Raw genomic sequence first — 21,366 nt, forward strand, 5'->3', positions numbered from 1 at the left:
AGCGATTCTGGCATAAACAACATTACAGTGGACTAGGTGGCTTGAAACAAGGCACATTTACTATTTCACAGTATCCGTGGGCAGGAGTCCGGGTGCAGCTTACTTGGGTTCCCTGAGAGGAAGGTGTGGGCTGGGGATGCAATCCCATTTGAGGCCCCCACGAGGCAGGACCTACCTCCTCATTCAGGCCTGTTCCGCCTCCTAGGTCTGAGGAAAGAAAGGATTTGGGGACCAAACCTAGGCAGAATTATTCAGCCAGGAACCCAGAGTTGAACATGCCATTTTCATGGCTGGGCTGGAGCTGGAGAAGGGGATCCTGAGCCAAGCCTAACCCTGGCCCAGACCATCAGGTCATGAGCCCAAACCCCCAGCCTGACCTGCAACCTAACACACGTCCTCCACTCAGCCCTCCAGGCAGATCACTGCACTCCTGGCTATTTGGCCAATGCCACCTCCCTCGACCTAACACTGACCCTAGCCATGGTTCTGGCTTGAAGATGGCCCATCTCTTAGGTCTGAGCAATCAACGAGAGAGGGGCCCATGACTGGTACAGAGCTATTCAGCAATGAACCCAGAATTGCACCATGACATTTCCATGGATGGTATGGAGCCGGTGATGGGGATCCTGAGGCAAGACCTAACCCTGGCCCAAACCATACACCATCCACTGAGCCTAAAGCCTAGGTCTGACCTGCAACCCAGTATGTGCTCTCAAGTTAGCCCTCCAGGGAAAAAATTCAGCTGGTGGAAGTTTGGACCCTGCCACCTCCCAGGACCCAATCCTAACCCTAGCCATGGCTCTGGCCCTAAGGGAGCTCATCTCCTAAGTCTGAGGAAAGAATGGATATGTGACGCATGATCTGTGCAGAATTATTCAGTGACGAGTTTTCCATGACATTTCCATGGCTGGGATGTAGCTGTAGATGGGGATTCTGAGCCCCAACCTAACCTTGGGCCAGGCCACCAGCAGGCCCCTGAGCCCAAACTCTAAGCCTGACCAACACATGTGCCCTAAACTCAGCCCTCCAGGGAGATCACTGCAGTGCTAGGGGTTTGGCCCCTGATACCTCTGGGGACCTAACCCTAACCCTAGCCATGGCTCTGGCCCCTTAAAGGCTCATCTCCTAGGTGCGAGAAAAGAATGGATTGGGGACCCATTACTGTCACTGAATTACTCAGAGCAGAACAGAGAAGCTGGCCGGGACACGTACACAGCCCAGATGGAACTGCAGAGGGGATCCCGATCCAAAAACCTAAGCCTAGCTTGTGCAAGCAGCTGGCCCCTGAACTTGAACCTAAGCCTGGGCCACATCCTAACTCGCGCCCTCCACTCAGTGCTATGGAGAGATCAGTGCACCTCTGACAGTTTGGCCTCTTCCACTTCCCAGGACCTAAGCCTAACAGCATTCTCACTCCTAAACCTTAACCCCAACCTATCCCAAACCCTAAACCCTAATCCTAACTCACACAATCAACTGGCCCCTGACCCCAAAGCTTAAGCCTGACCCGCCACCTCATCCTTGCCCTGAACTCAGCCCTCTGGAGAGGTCTCCACTTTGCCGGTGGATTGGCCCCTACCCTCACCCAGGTCCTAACTCTAAAGCTAGCCCTTGTTCGGCCTGAAGCCTAGGTATGAGGAGAAAACCAGTTCAGATCACATGACCTTGCAGTATAGTCTGCCAGGAACACCAATGTCACTGTGCTATTTGCAATGAGGATGGGGCTACACAGTATTATTCTGATTGAAAACCTAACCCTAACCTACGCCCTCCCCCTAAGCTGCCTTGTTTTAGGTCCTTGTCTGCTCTGATCTCTGAGTGGCCCACATACTCTAGGCCCACTAGGCCTTGCCAGCCATGTACTCCTGGGGACACTCCAGTCTGTAGAGCACCCGAGACCCTTAACATCCCCTGCACAGCCTCAGGACAGAGGAAGCCTACCCCAGGATAGTCCCTCTGAGGTGGCAGTCAGATCCTAGCTGACAGTTCCTAATTGAACTGGCTGTCTGATGGTGTCCAGCATTGGAGGCTCCAAGGTGTCCAACCACCCCTCTCAACTTTGCTCCAACGCATCCCAGATTACTCCAGCTCTGCCTTCTGGGCAGTACACGTGATTTTGTGTGATACGACTTGGACTGTGTAGGTACCAAGTACCTCTGGGAGCCAGTTCTCAGGCCCGGGTTCTGCATTCATCTGCCCTTTATAAAGTCCAGGGCATCCAAGGCCTGTGGTGGCCATGAATGCACAGTTGGCTCATGCTGAGCTGCCCTCCAACTGGTCACTGCCAGGCTAGTTTGCCTGTAGGGGCTCTGTTGGGCAGCTGAGTTCACACCAGTCCACCAGGGGCCTGCTCAGGGGCTGGGCTCTACCTATACTTCTCTGTTTCAGGTCCAGACCTCCCCTGGAGCCTGAATAGCCCATACGTGCACAGCTGGCTCTGTCTCAGCTGGTCTTAGGCTGTGCATGAGCATTCAGCTCCTGTGCCACCCAGCCTTGACCTACAAATTAGTTCCTGGCCGTCAAGCTGGGGCCAGTCTCCCCAAAATGCCCACTCCCAGGGTGGAAAATGCTTCTTTTTCAAAATTCTTTCAAGGAGGCTACTGCACCTGGCCACACACAGTCCCCTGTGGAGTGGGTGCCTAATGTGACTCATAGCTTCTAAAACAGCAAAGGCTTTCAAAGTTCTGTGCTGGGGACAGAATGGCCTCCTGGCAGCCTGATGAGGAGCATGGGCTCGAACCTACGGTCCTTCATTTCAATAGCAGGCCTCATTTTGAGGCTGGGCTGCCCATGGGTGGGCCCTCCCTCTTCCAGCCTCTGCCTTGGCATGTGCAGTGGGCCCCTGACAGTCTGGCTCAGCTCATACAGGGGCAGTCAGCCACTTCTGTCACCCTGCAGTTTTTTGTTTTTGTTTTGTTTCTTTGTTTGGTTTTTGGCTGGCTACCCATGCCAGTGGCCAGGCCCTGCTCTGGCAAGGCAATCCATGTCCCTATGGTGGAACAGACTCAGTGTGATGGTTAAGGATTGGAAAAAAAGGCAGGTGCCAGATACCCCTAACAGCTTTTCCTGTTACCAGCCCCATTTGTCTCATCTTGCCCTGTTTCAGGCCCCTGGCTACACTGACTGCACCACCTAGACCGGGGCATCTACACACTGTGAGCTGGTTTGGAGCTACAGGGGTCACTCCAGCCCTGTGAAGATAGGGCCCATTCTCAATCACAGGGAAAGACTTCAGAGTGGATAGCACCCACATCCATAATATCTTCCTGAGCCTCCATTTAATGGTAGGGATTGTCACTGGCTGCCACTAGAAAAGGTCCCAGGTTTCTCCAGCAGTCAAGGCTGCCTAGGTGTCTCTTATTGGTTTTTACCTAGACCATCCCACAGGTGCCCCACCTGCAGATGCGGTCCAGATTCCTCCAGGTCTGCCTTCAGGGCAAAAAGGTGTTTGTTAGATTTCATCTTAGAGTCAGGCAGAGTCTGCCTATCCCAACGGCTGCCCTGTCCCAGGTCCCTGAGCCCCCTGACATGTTCTGCCAGCTCACATGCCCATCTTCACAGAGTCAGCAGCCTTGCAAGCCTCTAGAGTGAAGCTTGTCCTGACTCCTATGGAGACTCCATGCAGGAGAGAAACCTCACCCAGAAAACCTTGCTAAGGCTTTGTTTCCAACTGGCAACCATCAGTCCCCCCTTTCACTCCCGCTGCCTGAGGGGGTGAGGGTTTTCCCAACCATCTAGGCCCCCAGATGTGTCCAGAAGGTGGGCATACTGGCCATCCCTGGCCTTCTGGTCAGGGAGTCCGGATTTCTCCCTCTCTGTCTTGTGTGGGTGTAGAGTCAAATCAAGCAAGTTGCCATGACCCTCCCAAGGGCCTGTTCCTGTGCCCTGGGCCCTCCTTACAGCTGCCCTACTCCAGTTGTCTGTGTGGTCTGTTAGCTCCTTCAGACCCAGTCAGTCAGTCTTGGGGTGCCTTTCTTCAGCCCTGTGGATTTGGGCTTATCCACAACCAGGCTATAGCTTCCAGGCTATAAGGACACCACCCACCGAAACTCATTCCAAGCTGGCTGCTTTTAACTGGCTATTGTCACTCACCCTTCAGACAGGCTGCACGATGCGTTCCTGGCCTTCTCCAGAACTCAAGGCCCCCAGGTGTTGCTTTTGGCTGGAGTCCAGTGGGCAGGCCCCGATCTGGCAGGGCAAATCCAAGTCCTGCGGGTCTGCCCTAAGGGAGACCAATAGGCCCAATGGTGCAGGTTCAGTCTTCAATGAAGCCTGCCCAATGGTGCAGGTTCAGGCTGCCATGAACCCCCCAACAGTTCCCACTGTCCCCGCCCCCAGCCTGGCTGGACATTGTCCTGTTCTGGGTCCTGGCTCCCCTGACCTGCTCCACCTGCCCTCACACGGTCAGCATGCTGGTGGCTGGCCCCAGGCTGCCAGGCGTATTCTAAGCCTGTGAACATCTGACCTGACCCGTCCACCTGCACAGCATCCAGGGTGCAGAGGCCACACTCTGAATGGCCTTCTGGGCTTCCTTTGATACTAAGGACTGTTGATCCCTTTGGGGACTAGCACCTTCTGTGGGGTCTGAGGCTTCTTCAGTAGTCAAGGCCTCCAGGTATCTCTTCTCAGAGGGGACCTCCCTACCTCCCATGGGGCCATGCCAAGGTCCTCCAGATTCTTCCATGTCTGCCTTCAGGAAAGACATGCACATTTGTGGAGTTGGAAGCTGAAGTTGGAGGCAGAAGCCAACGGCTCCCAGTTTCCTCCTTCTGTGGCCTGGCATCTCCCTACAGCTGCCTCCTTGCAGGTTCCTGGGTCTACTGGCTTGCAGGGCCTGCAAGCTCACTCTGACCCTGTCAGGGAGCCTTGAGGAGCCTGGGAACTCCAGGTCTGTGGAGCTAGGGCCAGCCCTCAGACCCCTTAGAGCCTCAAGGGTGCAGTGACCACACGCAGCCAGCATCTTTCTGATGGGTGGGGGTGGGGTACAGTTTTCTAGTTCCAACCATCACCCTCCATTTGCACAGGCTGCCTGATGGGGTGTCAGTCACTTATAGAACTGGAGGCTCCTGGAGTCTCATGTGGCTGGCTACCCACAGATCGTGAGCTCTGGCAGTGTACGCAGTGCTCCTACAGGCAGAGTCTCGCATAAGGAAAAGGATATTGTGCGAAGAACTTCTTTGCCTTTCAGGTAGTCGAGTGAGGATGTGTTCCATCAATCCACCTCTGCCATGGCTGGAACCCCCACTGTGACTATGGGTCTCTCTCAGCAGAGGACCACCCTGTGTACCCACTATCTCTAGAAAAAAGGGCAAAACTAGGCCCTATAGAGTATGTAGATGCTCCAAATGCCACACCCTCTCTTCCTGGAGCATCCCTGGAGCCTGTGGACAGGGAGCAGGGAAATTCTGGCTGATGCCTGTCCGCATCGTTCTCATGGATGCAATTCACCACCTGAACTGCAGTCACTACTCCACCAACACTGACACCATCTGGATGGAAACAGAAACACACCACAGCAGCCAGATCAGACAAGGCCCAGTGCAGAACTTGGCTGCTTGGCTGGTGATCACTCATGAGCATGTAATCCATTAGATGGAGAGCTGGGCTGTTCTAAAGGGATGAACAATGAGAAGCCGAAAGGTGGATGATCATCAATAAGCCTCTGTGGGGTCAAGATTATGTGGAAAGACATTTGGGTTTATCTGCAAGACCCTGAGGTGGTCCTCACTGTTTTTCATATTCTGGCTCATAAGGCACTGACAGCTCCTGGTAATCAGGCAGCAGATCCCCCAGATGAGGCATGAACCCCATAGCAACAGACTTTTCATAGAGATATTGCAGGCTGGGCACTTAGACAGAGTGGCCAACACAGTACCTGGATGGGTGGCACATTGCCACTGATCCCAGGTGCCCTTGAAGCCCAGTGATTCGGTTAACACAGTGACACAATGCCCTGTGTGTTGTCAACAATGCCCAACACAACTGCCAAAGAAGCTCTGAAGCTTCCACTCCGGCTCTCAGCCGGGATGAGATCAGCAAACTAATTATAACAGCCCTCTCCCTCCAAGTGAAGATTGTAAATATGCCTTAGTTTGTGCAGACACTGCATGTGGCCTAATGCAAGCTTTCCCCTGTTGTCATGGAAACCGGGCTGCAAACACTAGGGGACCAGAGCAGCTGAGGACCATGTATTGATAAGCTCACTGAATAGTGATCAAGGGGTTGACATTTCAAAGATCATAATGTGCACGACTAAGGACAAGAATGTGGCAGTGAGTGGGGGTTCCATCTTCTCTTCTGCATCCCACAAGCAGCAGCTTTGGAAGAGAGAACAACGGAGTATTCAAGGATCAGATTAAATTAGTAACAGGTAAAACCACCTAGCGTGGGTGGACTAAAGTACTATCCATTCTTTAATTCATTTGAATTAAAGATGAATTCAACAAGTAGGGTCTCTTGTCTCATATGCCACACAGGAAACCCCTGCTGAAGCACCCAATACTGTAAGGGTATGGAAGTTACAGGACTCAGCCACTGCCCTGATCAATGTGCATGCTGGAGAGAACAGCAAGCCAGATCACACCTCAGAAAGGAATTTGTACTTGAATTTGCAATGGGAAGTCCTGCTGGCATAGGCAAGTTATTTTGCACCCCTGAACGATGGGAAACTATTCAGTCGCCACCAGGATCCCACCGTACTGTTTCAGTGAAACCTGTTACAATGCACTGTACCTGGAATGGAACATATGCCATAAAAAGAGGGGAGAAGGTCAGGGTTCTGGTCTGCCAGATCCTCCCCACAGTTCATCTCTTGACACCTGACAGGACTGTCTTCCATGGCCAACGTCAGTGGCACACACAACCTGGTCAAATTCCTAGAAAGGCAGCCATACTAACATCTAAAGATCAGGCCACAAAGGTCACTCTTGTAGAAGGGAGAGACCTCCTCCATGCAAATTCCTACTATTTCTCTTTTTGACCTTAGACTCTGCTGCTCCCGTGGTGTCCAGTCACATGATGAGCACCTAAAGAATATACTTTCCTAGAGAGAGCCCACTCATGCAGGAAATCAATTCAAGTGTTCAGTACACGGGCACCTGCCCTCTCTAGTTCAACAGGATTGCCATGCTAGGTATTGCCTCTCCAAGAGACAAATTGCAAGGCCCTAAAGCATTACATTAATTGAGAACAAGGTAGGTCGAGCACCCTCGTTTCATCTGATATTATCAGTAGTGTATTGATAACACCGGTCATGGGTATTCTTTTTCTATTCAACAACCTATAAAGGCATCCCATCAAATCACTCACTGGAAAGGGCCTAGAAAGACCACCATCAGACCCAAACGAGGTTATGCTCAGGTTAGGAATGGGCTTATGTGGCTTTGGCTATGGACCATTATATCAGGGCACCCCTTTGTTGAAAACAGAAATATCACTCTAAACAAAATCAACCCAATTGCACCAACAATGTGGGATGGATACCACTGAGACTACATCCATCCTGTCATATGAAGGGAGAGTGACTGGTTGGCAATGACTGGTCACAACACCCAGGTATTTGGAGGGTAGCCCCTAATGGGATCCCACGGTTTTGTGGCACAAATATCTGGCCATGTCTTCCAGTTGGGTGCTGAGTCACTGTACCTTTGTTTTCCCTAAGCATAACAGTTGACAACCTCCCTCTCCTTCAAGCAGATGCACATACTTGCTGTTTCACAGCTACCGGGCTGCTGTCTTTGTTTGCTCCACTGGCTTTGCTGACATTGCAGCACATAAAGCCCTTACTGAATTCACTCAGTAACTCTTGAGGGACAACCAAAAAAAAAAAAAAAAAGCCTGCCTTTGCCAAACATCGAAATGTCTCTAATGAAAACAGTAGTCCTCTAAAATACAGTGACCTTGGACACTGCTGTTGTCTTGCAAGGAGGCACCTGTGCCATTATCCAAATAGAATGTTGTGTGTTCATGCGTGAGGAGTCTGCTAATGTATCATATTTCTTAAATCACATGAGGACATAAGTGAATGCCCTGAGTAATCCAACCATAGCCATGCGGATTTAATAAATCAAGGGTTGTTATCATGGGCCTCTTAGTGGAAAAAGCTGCCACTCATTTTCAGAATCACTGTCTTAATCTATGCTTTATCTTGCATGTGCCTCTATTATTGCTGTGGCATCTGCCTCAAATGCCACCAGATAGCTGGCACAGGAGCCATCTCCATGCTAGTGAAACCCCTTCTTGACTGCTCAGGGCACACTGTAGAAGAGAGATTAACATGAGACTAACTGCTGCTCACAGAGGTTGGCGTTTTGGTAAAGGTCACTGACAGGATATTACCAACACTTGCCATGATCTGGACCAAGGAATCTGGAGGCTCCTCCTTTGCTTCCTTGTCCTTGGAATGTGGGTTTTGCTCACCTTCCCCACTCCCAGAGGCTGCCCAAAGGATATGGCCTTGAGATATTGATATGGTGTTGAGACTATGTGGATGATATGCACACACTCTGACTGAACTCTATTACAGCCTCTATGTAAACTTCTAAGATATGGAAGGCAGGTGTGGAGATCTACTCTTTTTGCTGCTCCCAAGACAAGCCATAGATGTAAATTACCTTGCTTCTTAAACCTGCCACCTACCAATCTGGAGTGCTCTGACCCTTCTTTAGTCTCTCCTTGCTCACCGACCAGGGGCTGGTTTCAGATTAAATCTGGGAAGCCCCCAAGGAACTTACAACTGTCACTAATTAGATCATTAACAATAGATCCATGGACACGATGTCCAGACTTTAACAGAAAAGTGACACTTTGGGGCGCCTGGGTGGCTCAGTTGGTTGAGTGTTTGACTTGGGCTCAGGTCATGATCTCATGGTTTATGAGTCTGAACCCTGCATTGGGCTCTGTGCTGACAGCATAGAGCCTGGAGCCTGCTTCCGATTTTGGGTCTCCCTCTCTTTCTGCCCATTCCCCGCTCATGTGCACGCGCACACATGCGCGTACTGTCAAAAATAAACATTAAAAAAAAGAAAAGTGACACCTTGTATTCTGTACATAGCAAACTTAGCATATAACACACATCATTATCCTTGGCAGTATATGCCAGTCTATAAGCTTATACCGCATAATTCCTTCCCAGCAACATGGAATTCTCTCTTAATAAACCTTCTCATGATCATATTAGAAGTTATAACGGTAGCCTATGACTGGAAACTTAATAGGCAGGACTTTGTAGACACATACAGATCCCCAAAATGTGCTAAATTTTGTCCAACTTCATTTATGCCCAATGTACAATTTATGCCATATGCAGATTTGCTAAAAAGAAGAAAACCCTTACAATTCCTTGTTGAACTGGTAGAAGGTTTAACTGGAGGAACAGTGGCAGCCACTTTTTCTCAAATGCAAATCAACCAAACCACATTAAGTTTTAAATAGTTTGAAAAAAAACAAGCTCAATTTCACACAGACGCTATGTCAGCTTTGTCATCACTGGGTACACAGATGGATAAAATTAGCAATATATTACAAAATATAAGTGAATTTCACACAGAATTAAAGTGATAGAAATTTGGCATAAGGCAAACGGAGAAATCACAAAAAAATAACAACATATTCAAAATTGACATGAAAGAGGTTTCTCTAATTGTTGCAGTCAAGATTGGCTGATACCAGGAATACTCTTACAACAGCTATAATCTTGGGGGCAATCCTGGTTGTCTGAGATGCCAGACAACCTGGCCACAAGTGAGTACCACACATCCTAATGACTGTGATTCCTTGGGTAACCGTGATATTAGAGTACTGGCATTTGAAGGAGGAAACATGACATTGGCTTACCACCTCTTTGTGGTTCCACAATATCAAAGGGGAGCGCAGAGTGAACCTACAGGCCACAGGAAACCCTTTATGATGGAAGGATAACATGTTCTTATAGAACATGTGGAATGGAATGAAATTACCCTGTAACTCTTAGACCTTTGACTTTACCTATGGTATGAGTAGTTATGAATATGACCTTGATGCCTCAACCAGTTACACGTAATACAGGAACTTGGTCCAGTATAGTATGCTCTAAGCCAAGCCTCAGACTAACCTACTAGAAACAAAAGAAGAAAACAACACAAAACGATGAGATGTATACAATTAGAATGGTCATGAATGCGACAAAAGAAGAAAATATTACCAGACATCAGAGAAGATAAAGGAACTATTAAAATAACCAGGGTAGGAGTACCAGGGTGGCTTAGTCAGTTAAACATCCGACTTTGGCTCAGGTCATGATCTCACGGTTTGTGGGTTCAAGCCCCATGTCGGGCTCTGTGCCAACAGCTTGGAGCCCGGAGCCTGCTGTGTGCCAGATTCTGTGTGTGTGTCTCTCTCTGTGCCCCTCCCCCTCCCCCACTCATGCTCTGTCTCTCCCTCTCCCTCTCCAAAATAAACAAACATTAAAAAATGTTTTTAATAAATAAAATAGCCAGAGTAATATTTCACATTAAGCTTCCAAAAATTAATCTGATAAACCTAAGTAATATATTAGAAAAGTGAAGACAATAAAGAAATATTTGGAAGTTGAGACTGAAAAAATAATTTTGCAGGAATTGAAAAGAGAAAAAAAATAGTCATTCTCTAAGATATTGACAGCCCTGATTCTAATGTTATGGCAACCAAACATGTCCTAGATGGTACTATGCAAGCTAGTACCCCGGAGTGCCTTATAAAAATGATCTTTCCTTGGAAGCCTAATTGTCAAGGAACTTAACTGACTGGCTTAACAAGTTTAACTTTTGATCATTTGATAATTGGATACAGGACCTTGCTAACGGTCTCATTCTTGTGCTTATATTAATCATATTAAAGATACAGTTCCTTAAACTGATCATCAAATTATGGTGTACGTGTTTGTGATGAAGATTATAAGTGATGTAGAATCACAGGGTGGATGGATATTTCTGAGAACTAGAGTCTGTATAGGATATTAGGCCCTAGTATGAACTGGTTTGTGAGTGATTTGAAATCACAAGATAGATTGTGTGTTGGTTTGATATAATTTCAAATCCACTCATTTATGTCAAAGACAAAAAAATACTGTTTTTTATATTGAAGTTGTTTTGATATAAGAATGCAGTAGTTGTATTGGGATGTCATTGTCTCATCTGCTCTCGCCCCTAAGAAGTCAGCAGCTCAGCTGCTGTGGGGGCCCCGCTGGAGGCTCATCAGTGAAGATGTAGGAAGAAGCAACCATGACAAGGGAACAGAGTATAAATACTGAGAGTTGGGAGACTACCTGAGAGTGTTCCGTCTGGACATGGCTACTATTTGCTGATTTCAGATCTCTCTCCAAAGACCTTATAACTACTCATACCTGCCACAGGAAAGGAGACAGGCAGTGGTGAAAGCCATGCAGAGGCCCCTTAGCCAAGTGCACCTCACTCATCAACACCACACTCTCCTTCCCTAGAAACAAGCTCCAGGAACACCAAAATTCACTTTGACTCTAGCAGCTGGAGGTCAGATCTTAGTTGGAAAAGGTGCCTCCCCATGTGCCAATTCCTATAAAATTACACCTTGAGGGGCGCCTGGGTGGCTTGGTCGGTTAAGCGTCCGACTTCAGCTCAGGTCACGATCTTGCGGTCCGCGGGTTCGAGTCCCGCGTCGGGCTCTGTGCCGACAGCTCAGAGCCTGGAGCCTGTTTCAGATTCTGTGTCTCCCTCTCTCTGTGACCCTCCCCCGTTCATGCTCTGTCTCTCTCTGTCTCAAAAATAAATAAACGTTAAAAAATTTTTTTTTTTAAATTACACCTTGAGTAAATTTGAACTTGATTCCTTTCATCTCCCCTTGCCTGCAACAATAGTGTGATTAACTTAGCATTAGTTCAGACCATGTGATTTCTTTAATGGTAAATTTAAAAGCATTAATTGTCTGGAGATACCTGCACAGTGAACCAGTGTGGGAAAGGGAAACAGAAGGCAAGAGAAATAAAAGCAAGCATGAACTATTGGGATTTCATCAAGATAAAAATCTTCTGCACAGCAAAGCAAGCAATCAACAAAACTAAAAGGCAGCCTACAGAATGGGAGAAGATAGTTGCAAATGACATATCAGATAAAGGGTTGGTATCCAAAATCTATAAAGAACTTATCAAACTTGACACCCCAAAAACAAATAATTCTGTTAAAAAAAATGGGCAGAAGACACAAATAGATACTTTTCCAAAGGAGACATCCAGATGGCTAACACACATGAAAAGATGCTCAACATCACTCATCATCAGGGAAATACAAATCAAAACCATGATGAGATATCACCTCACACCAGTCAGAATGGCTAAAATTAACAACTCAGGCAACCACAGATGTTGGCAAGGATGCAGAGAAAGGGGAACCCTTTTTCACTGTTGGTGGGAATGCACACTGATGCAGCCACTCTGGAAAACAGTATGGAGGTTCCTCAAAAAATAAAAAATAGAACTGCCCTATAAGCCAGCAACTGCACTACAGATATTTACCCAAAGGATACAAAAGGATACAATACTGCTGATTCGGAGGGGCGTGCACATCCCAATGTTTATAGCAGTGCTATCAACAATAAACAAACTATAGAAAGAACCCAAATGTCCATCCACTGATGAATGGAAAAAGAAGATGTGGTGTATACATACAATGGAATATTACTCAGCCATCAAAAATAATGAAATCTTGTCATTTGAAGAGACATGGATGGAGTTTGAATGTATTATGCTAAGCAAAATAAGTCAGTCAGAGAAAGCTAAATACCATATGATCTTACTTATATGTAGAATTTAAGAAACAAAACAGATGAGCATATGGGAATGGGGGGAATTTTAAAAAAGAGGAGACAGGGAAAGAAACCACGAGAGACTCTTAAATATAGAGAACTGAGGGTTAATGGAGGAAGGAGGATGGGGCATGGGCTAGATGGGTAATGGGCATTAAGGCATTTGTGCTGAGCACTGGGTGTGTATGTAAGTGATGAATCACTGAATTCTGCTCCTGAAACCAACATTTCCCTGTATATTAACTAAAATTTAAATTTCAAAATTTTAAAAAGATACGTTGGCAAAGACAGTATTAATCTGAGCATCATTTGCTTCCCCAAACCCAAAAGACAACAGACTTCAGTGGAAACATGCAAATTTGTGTAGATTAACGCTTGGAAGTAGGCGGATGCCATGTACTCCACTAGGCTACTTCCGTGACGTGGCCTCTCCAGACACTTGCCCTGTACCAGATCCCTAGACACCTTCCCCTGCATGGCTCCAGGATGCTCAGTAGGCACCCCATCAGCCCACAGACGGTAGTCGGGTGTTATCTGAGACTGTGGAGCCAGGCTGGTCACGAATCACACGCGCAACCGCCAGGCCAGAGGGAGCCCACCACCCAAAAAGCTTTCTTAGACATACCTCTCAAGTGGCCAAGCTCAGTCCCCATTTAGAATGGCTGCCTGGTGATCCCAGGCTTACCAGTCCTCAAGGCTCCCAGGTGTCTCTGAGTGAAGGCTATTCTTGCAGCCCAACGAAGTCGTGGAAGGGCAGTCCAGACTCCTCCACCTGCACCTTCATAAAGCATACGCACCACTGTGTAGGATATAATTTGGAACAAGCAGGTGCACTATAAACCCAACAGCCTGCTCCGGAGACCGAGACTCAATAGGCACTTGCCCCGTTCATAGCCGCTGGCTTTGGGAACCACCACAGCTCGCTCCTGCGCAGTACATGCCTTGTCAGCCTGGAGGTGGGGGAGCACCCATTCAGCTGCCTAACCAGCTGGCCAATGGGATCAGCCCCGCCCCAGCCTCAATACCTTTGAGCAGCAGTTTTAAACTGGCCACAATTAGCCGCAATTGGGGCTGGCTGCATAAACAAGCCCCCACGTCCTCCAGAACTCGGCACTCAGGTGTCTCTTATGGGAGGATAACACCGTGAACTCAGATGCACCCGGGCAAAACAGTCCAGTTTCCTTCAATTCTGGCCTAAAGGGAAATACACCCATTTGTGCAGGTTCAGGCTTAAAGGTGGATGGAGTTTATGTGTCACCACCAGCCCATCCTGGAGACGCTGCCACACCCGACTCTTGGCCCACGTCCCGGGCTCCCCTGACAAGGACAGCTGTGCGCTCCATCAGCATCGTAAGACCCACCCCCGACCAGCGATGGTTCAGATTAGCCTGAATCACTTCAACAGCCTCCAGATTTAGGGGTGGAGGGAGGGGAAAGGCACCGACCCAACACATTCTGAGGTGACGGCGTGAAGTGGTGAAAGTCAGTCCCCACTGAGACTGGTTGCCCGCCTGCCGAGGAGCTCGGGGCTTCCTGGGAATCAAGGCTCCCAAGTGTCCGTTAGAGAAGAATACATCTGCAGCCACAAAGATGCCAACGGCCAGGCACTGCGCACTTTCCAGCTTTACCTCCCAGGGTGACACAGGGGCACCTGCACAGGACAGGGCTTGGGATCACGTAGAGGCCTTGGGCCGCCCAGGGCGCGCTCCTGTAACCGAAACCGTCCACACACAGCCTTCTTCTAGGGCCCTGGCTCCCGGCGCATGCGCAGTCGGCACCCAAGCACGGGATTCTGGGAAGCCGGCTCTCTGGGACAGCCCGCCTTTCCCAACCGCCCTGAAAGCCTCCAGGGGAAAGAGATCCCACCCCAGAGACGGTTGCAGCGATGGCAGCTTCAGTGTGGTGGCACTCAGTCCTCATGTGGCCTGCCCGCCCAATGCGGTCCCTGATTTGCCAACAATCAAGCCTCTCCCGGGGCCCTTTGTGGGGGGAGTCGACAGCCAGCAGGTCCCCACCAGGTGCCAGAAGGCTGTGCAATTACCCTCTGATTTGCGTTCAGGGGAAATATGTGCCTCTGTGACAACTAAGATTACAGGTACCCCCGAATAGCCTGCTCTATGACCCGGCCCTGTCCCAGGTCCCGTTGGCCTGAAGATGCACTTCTGCACCTGCCATCCCACTTCCGGCTGCAGGGGACGCTCCGGTTCCTTGGAGCACGGGGTGACCCCCAGAGCACCTGAATGGCCTCACACCAGAGCAGTCTTTGAGAACAGTTCCCAATTGGGCGGGATGCCTGATGCGAGCCCAGGCCCCTCCAGCAAGGGAGGCTCCCAGAGTTCCCTCTGGAGGGTAGCCAGACCATACCTCTGGACCCTCCCTGCCAAGACACTCCAGATTGTTTCCAGCTCTGTCTTCAGGGGCAAAATGAGTGATTGTGTGGGATGTGACTTGAATTGTGCAAAAGTTCTATACCCCAGGTGCCCAGCCCCAGTCTGAGGCTCTGCTTATGGTTGTCCCCTTTAAAGTCCAGGCCATCAGACTCAAGGCACTCCTGCATCCACATTCACCCCACCGTCAGCTGTCTTCTGCCTGTATGTGGGTCAACATTGTCACCAGGCCAGCTTTGCCTTCCATTATCTCCCTTCCTGTTGGTGCCTGGCTGCTTCTCCTGTAGCAAACCCCCCCTCCCCGCCGCTGCCCTGCCCTCCGAAAGCATGGGGTCTCTACACATATAACTCAGTTTATAAGAAAAAGCTGGCATGTGATTAATGCTTTATTTTCTACTGCTTCTTGAGTAAAGGGTAACTTTCTTATTAAACAGTATGAGAAAAAGGAACCGAATGTGTGAAGTTGCTTACGCTCTAAGAGGCGAATGGAAATTAATCAGGAACTACCCAATGTCTGGACAATGCCAACATTACATGGATTTGATACATATGCTAATAAATAAGCTGTGAGCACATAGCAGATATACTAAACCTAAAACAAATGAGTCCACGCTTCATTTTCTACTTTGTGGATGTTGAAGTAGATGTTTCTTTGCAGATGTTTCTTCTTAAGTTTGTTTAGCCATCTAGAATGAATAAATTAAAATAGGCTTCATGGAACTAGCTTGTAGTTCAAAGTCAACTACTTGTATTCTGTTTCTAGTCCTGCTACTGGTAACAGTACCCAGCATATTGCAACAAATATAGTAAATTTTAAACAAAAGTTTTATGAGTGGGGTGTAATATGGCACCTACCCTAAAGCATCTTATGATAACTATTATAAAATGATAAAATAATTATGATCAAAATGATAAATACATATTGAAATTTTCCTCAATATTGTGCAGATATTTTTTTCAAGGATGACATATACCTGACATGAGGGACAACTTTCCATGTCCCTGTCAAGTATTGTTAATTGTCTGTCATTCTTTCCTGCTGACCACAAAAGAGTCTTCAAAATCTTGCGTAACAATATTCCAGACACTTTGTACCACCTGATCAGAGACATGTAAATTGAAACCTAAATTTTATTAGATTTTATGAGGTTTAAGAGGGGGTGGTATAAAACAATGTAGAAAAGGAATTCAAGAGCCACATCCTTTCTCTACAATTGCTAACATTGGCTGAATGTGGATATTTGCCAAGCACTATTTTCTGAGTCTAAGATATATGAACTCATTTAATCCTTACAAAAACCTAATGAAGGAGAGAATGTTAGGTTTTCTTCTTTATTACCTGTAGAATTAGATAATGAGGCCTAGAAAAGTTAAGAAATTCAGGGAAGAAAAGTCTGCTAGAACTGATACATGAATTCAGCAAAGTCGCAGGATACAAAATTAATGTACAGAAATCAGTTGTATTTTTATACACCAATAATGAAGCAACAGAAAGACAAATAAAGAAACTGGTCCCATTTATAATTGCACCAAGAATCATAAAATACCTTGGAATAAACCTAACCAAAGATGTAAAAGATCTCTATGCTGAAAACTATAGGAAGCTTATGAAGGAAACTGAAGAAGATACAAAGAAATGGAAAAACATTCCGTGCTCATGGATTGGAAGAATAGATATTGTTAAAATGTCAATACTACCCAAGGCAATCTACACATTCAATGCAATCCCAATCAAAATTGCACGAGCATTCTTCTCGGAGCTAGAACAAGCAATCTTAAAATTTGTATGGAACCACAAAAGACCCCGAATAGCCAAAGTAATATCGAAGAAGAAGACCAAAGCAGGAGGCATCACAATCCTAGACTTTAGCCTCTACTACAAAGCTGTCATCATCAAGACAGCATGGTATTGGCACAAAAACAGATACATAGACCAGTGGAATAGAATAGAGACTCCAGAATTGGACCCACAAATGTATGGCCAACTAATCTTTGACAAAGCAGGGAAGAATAACCAATGGAAAAAAGACAGTCTCTTTAACAAATGGTGCTGGGAGAACTGGACAGCAAAATGCAGAAGAATGAAACTAGACCACTTTCTTACACTATTCACAAAAATAAACTCAAAATGGATGAAGGACCTGAATGTGAGACAGGAAACCATCAAAACCCTAGAGGAGAAAGCAGGAAAAAACCTCTCTGACCTCAGGTGCAGCCATTTCTTACTTGACACATCTCCAAAGGCAAGGGAATTAAAAGCAAAAATGAACTCTTGGGACCTCATGAAGATAAAAAGCTTCTGCACTGCAAAGGAAACAATCAACAAAACTAAAAGGCAATGAACAGAATGGGAAAAGATATTTGCAAATGACATATCAGACAAAGGGCTAGTATTCAAAATCTATAAAGAACTCACCAAACTCCACACCCGAAAAACAAATAATCCAGTGAAGAAATGGGCAGAAGACATGAATAGACACTTTTCTAAAGAAGACATCCAGATGGCCAACAGGCACATGAAAAGATGCTCCACGTCGCTCCTCATCAGGGAAATAAAAATCAAAACCACACTGAGATACTACCTCACGCCGGTCAGAGTGGCTAAAATGAACAAATCAGGAGACTACAGATGCTGGAGAAGATGTGGAGAAATGGGAACTCTCTTGCACTGTTGGTGGGAATGAGAATTGGTGCAGCTGCTCTGGAAAACAGTGTGGAGGTTCCTCAAAAAATTAAAAATAGATCTACCCTATGACCCAGCAAGAGCACTGCTAGGAATTGACCCAAGGGATACAGGAGTGCTGATGCACAGGGGCACTTGTACCCCAATGTTTATAGCAGCACTTTCAGCAATAGCCAAATTATGGAAAGAGCCTAAATGTCCATCAACTGACGAATGGATAAAGATGTGGTTTATATATACAATGGAATACTACTTGGCAATGAGAAAGAATGAAATCTACCCATTTGTAGCAACGTGGATGGAACCGGAGAGTGTTATGCTAAGTGAAATAAGTCAGGCAGAGAAAGACAGATACCATATGTTTTCACACTTATGTGGGTCCTGAGAAACCTAACAGAAGACCGGGGGGAGAGGTGGGGGGAGGAAAGTTACAGGGAGGGAAGGAGGCAAACCATAAGAGACTCTTAAATATTGAGAACAAACTGAGGGTTGATGGGGGGTGTGGAAGAGGGGAAAGTGGGTGATGGGCATTCAGGAGGACACCTGTTGGGATGAGCACTGGGTGTTGTATGGAAACCAATTTGACAATAAATTATATATTAAAAAAAAGAAATTCAGGGAAGAATGCACATCTGGTAATCTTCACAGCTGGCATTCAAGCCCACACATTCTGGGTCTCGATCCTATACTCTGAACTACCAGGCTGAAAATAACTGTAGGAGTGGCAGGTAACATATAGTGACTAGAAAAAGTTGGAATCATGAAAAGAAAGAAAGAAATGATAGGACAAGAAAAGAATAAAAAACCAAATCAATATTTATAAGCATAATGTTTTTTGTAGGTTCAAAACTATGCTTTGAAAATGTATTTTACCATATATGTGTATTATGTGCATGTACTGGATGTGCATTTTATGAATATATATTATATATTATGATAAACTATATAGATGTATATATGTGTACATACCTTCTTCTACAATAACAAGTCATATCAACAATATGGCAACATGTTAATAGTTTTTGAAATATAAGGAAACACAAAATTTGACCTTTTCCAATTATTCCAAAGGCTAGTCCATTTTCTGAAGAAGAGTGAAGGGTAAATGTCAGATGGCGAAATCGCAGCATACTGAAAAGGTTAAGGCAGAAGCAGAGTGTTGCTATAGTTCTTTCAGTCTGAGACATGATAATGAGTAAACTTATTTTATTCTGAAATAATTCTTTAAGGTGAAATGAAACTCTATTTTCCTGGACAATGATTGGAACAAAAATGCAAGATAGTGGAGTTCAAGACTCACTTCCCAAATGTCATTACTAAGGTTTTTTCTAATGATTTAGAAAGAAATTCATAATGTTTGTGCATTTCCTTGAGCACCTGCCTGTCTACCTACTGTTTATTGGTGGACAGTGACAAAAGCCTATGGCTTGCAGTATAGACATTATAAACAGAAAAAAGGTGGACATTTTTTCAGATTTTGTACCTACTTTTTTTTCATGGTTTTTACTTCAATGTTCTAGATAACATCGTACTTAAGGTGTAACTGTTATGAACATGATCTGGTAGGTGTAATTCCCCTTAACGTCGAATGAGGTGGCTATTTAATATGTCATTTTCATAAGAGTCTGAAAAACATGAATCAATAGCCCTATGATCCACTTACCCTGGATAAATTATCCATTACATGACTAAGCAAAAAAAAAAAAAAAAATCATACAGTTGGTCAGTGTCTCTAGCTATTTTCTCTTAGCTTTTGTTAACTAACAAAAACCCAACCAATTACACTTTAAAGATTTAACTGGCTCTATGAACCCGTTCATCAACCAGGCAGCAGCCCTGTAGCAAGTAGAGGGGACCTCCAAAGGGCTACACAAAAGTAAAGGTTTTTAAAGATAGAAGGGGAATGGAAAAAAGGAATTAGCAAAGAATCCATTATTTTAGGCAAGGTCGCCCTTGTAAGGGGAATTAAAGGAGACTGTCAGTTCATTTCCTAGTGCTTACCAGGAAATCCCCATGTTGACTGGTTAAAGGTTACATTCCTGGGGGTTGAAGCTGTAGTTAGGTTAGGTACTAAGTCTTGGTTTGCTGATGTGGGGCCTTAACTAAGTGACACCATTTGGGGCCTATGGTTTTCTTTTTAACAGTACAAAAATCTCAAAAATTGATTCCAACATAAAAGTTTTTTATAACTTGTGACTAGGTGTTACCATTGAATTCATCCTGGGAAGATGCTTGAAAAAGTGACTGTGGAAACTTTCATGGCTGTAGCTGTAATATATACAGAGTAAAGAAGAAAATTCAATCAATCATTATAATGATTAGAAAAAAAATAATCTGCGTTAGCCAGGTCTTCCAGAGCTTTCGTGGAAGGCTAGTCACATATAAAAGTAAAGACTCACACTATGAGTCAACATTTTGTACAGTAACAGATGTTTAGCTATTTTCAACTTCCATCCCTGTTAGGATGCTGGACTAGACTCCTACACAACCTTTGAGTAACTTGCTCAGTTGGAAAGCTCATTAGATAGGGTTCCTGAGTACAATGTAGAGGTGTGGGTTAGGAATTCATATTCCTTTCTGCTTCTCCAGTGACTCAATCTGCACACTTTATACCAAAGGGCAGAGACTCTAACTAGTGTAGGAACCCATCTCTGGCACCATTCAGTGTAGCTGTGGGGACCATTGGCGTGACTCTCATAACCACCACCACCCCCCAATTGGCACACAATGATGAAGGAAAATTTCAGACTGAAGAAGGTCATATCTGCTTGTTAGAACAAATGCAGTTCATACCTAAATGTCACTTGGAGAAACGTCTCTTCCTTGGCCTTGATGCTGGCAGGCTGGGCCAGGAGACCCAGAGGGGGTCTTCAGGACCAGCCAAGAGGGTCCCGGGCCACACCAAGGATGGAAATGAAGCGTGAGCCAGCAGGAGGTGAAAGCAGAGTTAATTGAAGGTATAGAGAAAATGCAGGTACGGACCGTGTGTCTGGCAGACTCATAAAGGAGACAGTCTTGTCTTTGTTTGGGGTCTGGGTTTTTTTGTTTTGTTTTGTTTTGTTTTGTTTTGAGGATTAGGTCCGGTGCACCTGTCCTCTCAGGCATCCAGGAACTGGTGAGAACAAAGACAAGGGCCAGCTGTTATTCCCTGGAGCCAGGAGGTCTTAGCATTGAGATGTTTAGTTCTGGAGGTCTGGAATACGGGTATAATAGCTTCATCTGGTCATCCTTACCCGGCCCTTTCTTAGATATTATCTGTTCTAGAGAAATCGTTAACTTCTTGTCTCTCACATGGACAACATTCACTGTTTGCATTCAAGGCATGTGTAGAGGCGGATGCCAGTTCCTTGCAAGAATAGAAGCCAGAAAAGGAGCAAAAAGTCTATTTTTATGGAGTCTTCAGTTTCTCTCAGCCTGAAACTGGAAATTGGTCCTGACAGTGATGCTACCGGTTGGTCGGTCTGCCTGGTTGGCAAATACTGCCACATGGTCTGGATGGATAGG

This window comes from Panthera leo, chromosome D1 (genome assembly GCF_018350215.1).
Source record: "Panthera leo isolate Ple1 chromosome D1, P.leo_Ple1_pat1.1, whole genome shotgun sequence".
In the NCBI taxonomy this organism is placed as follows: domain Eukaryota; kingdom Metazoa; phylum Chordata; class Mammalia; order Carnivora; family Felidae; genus Panthera; species Panthera leo.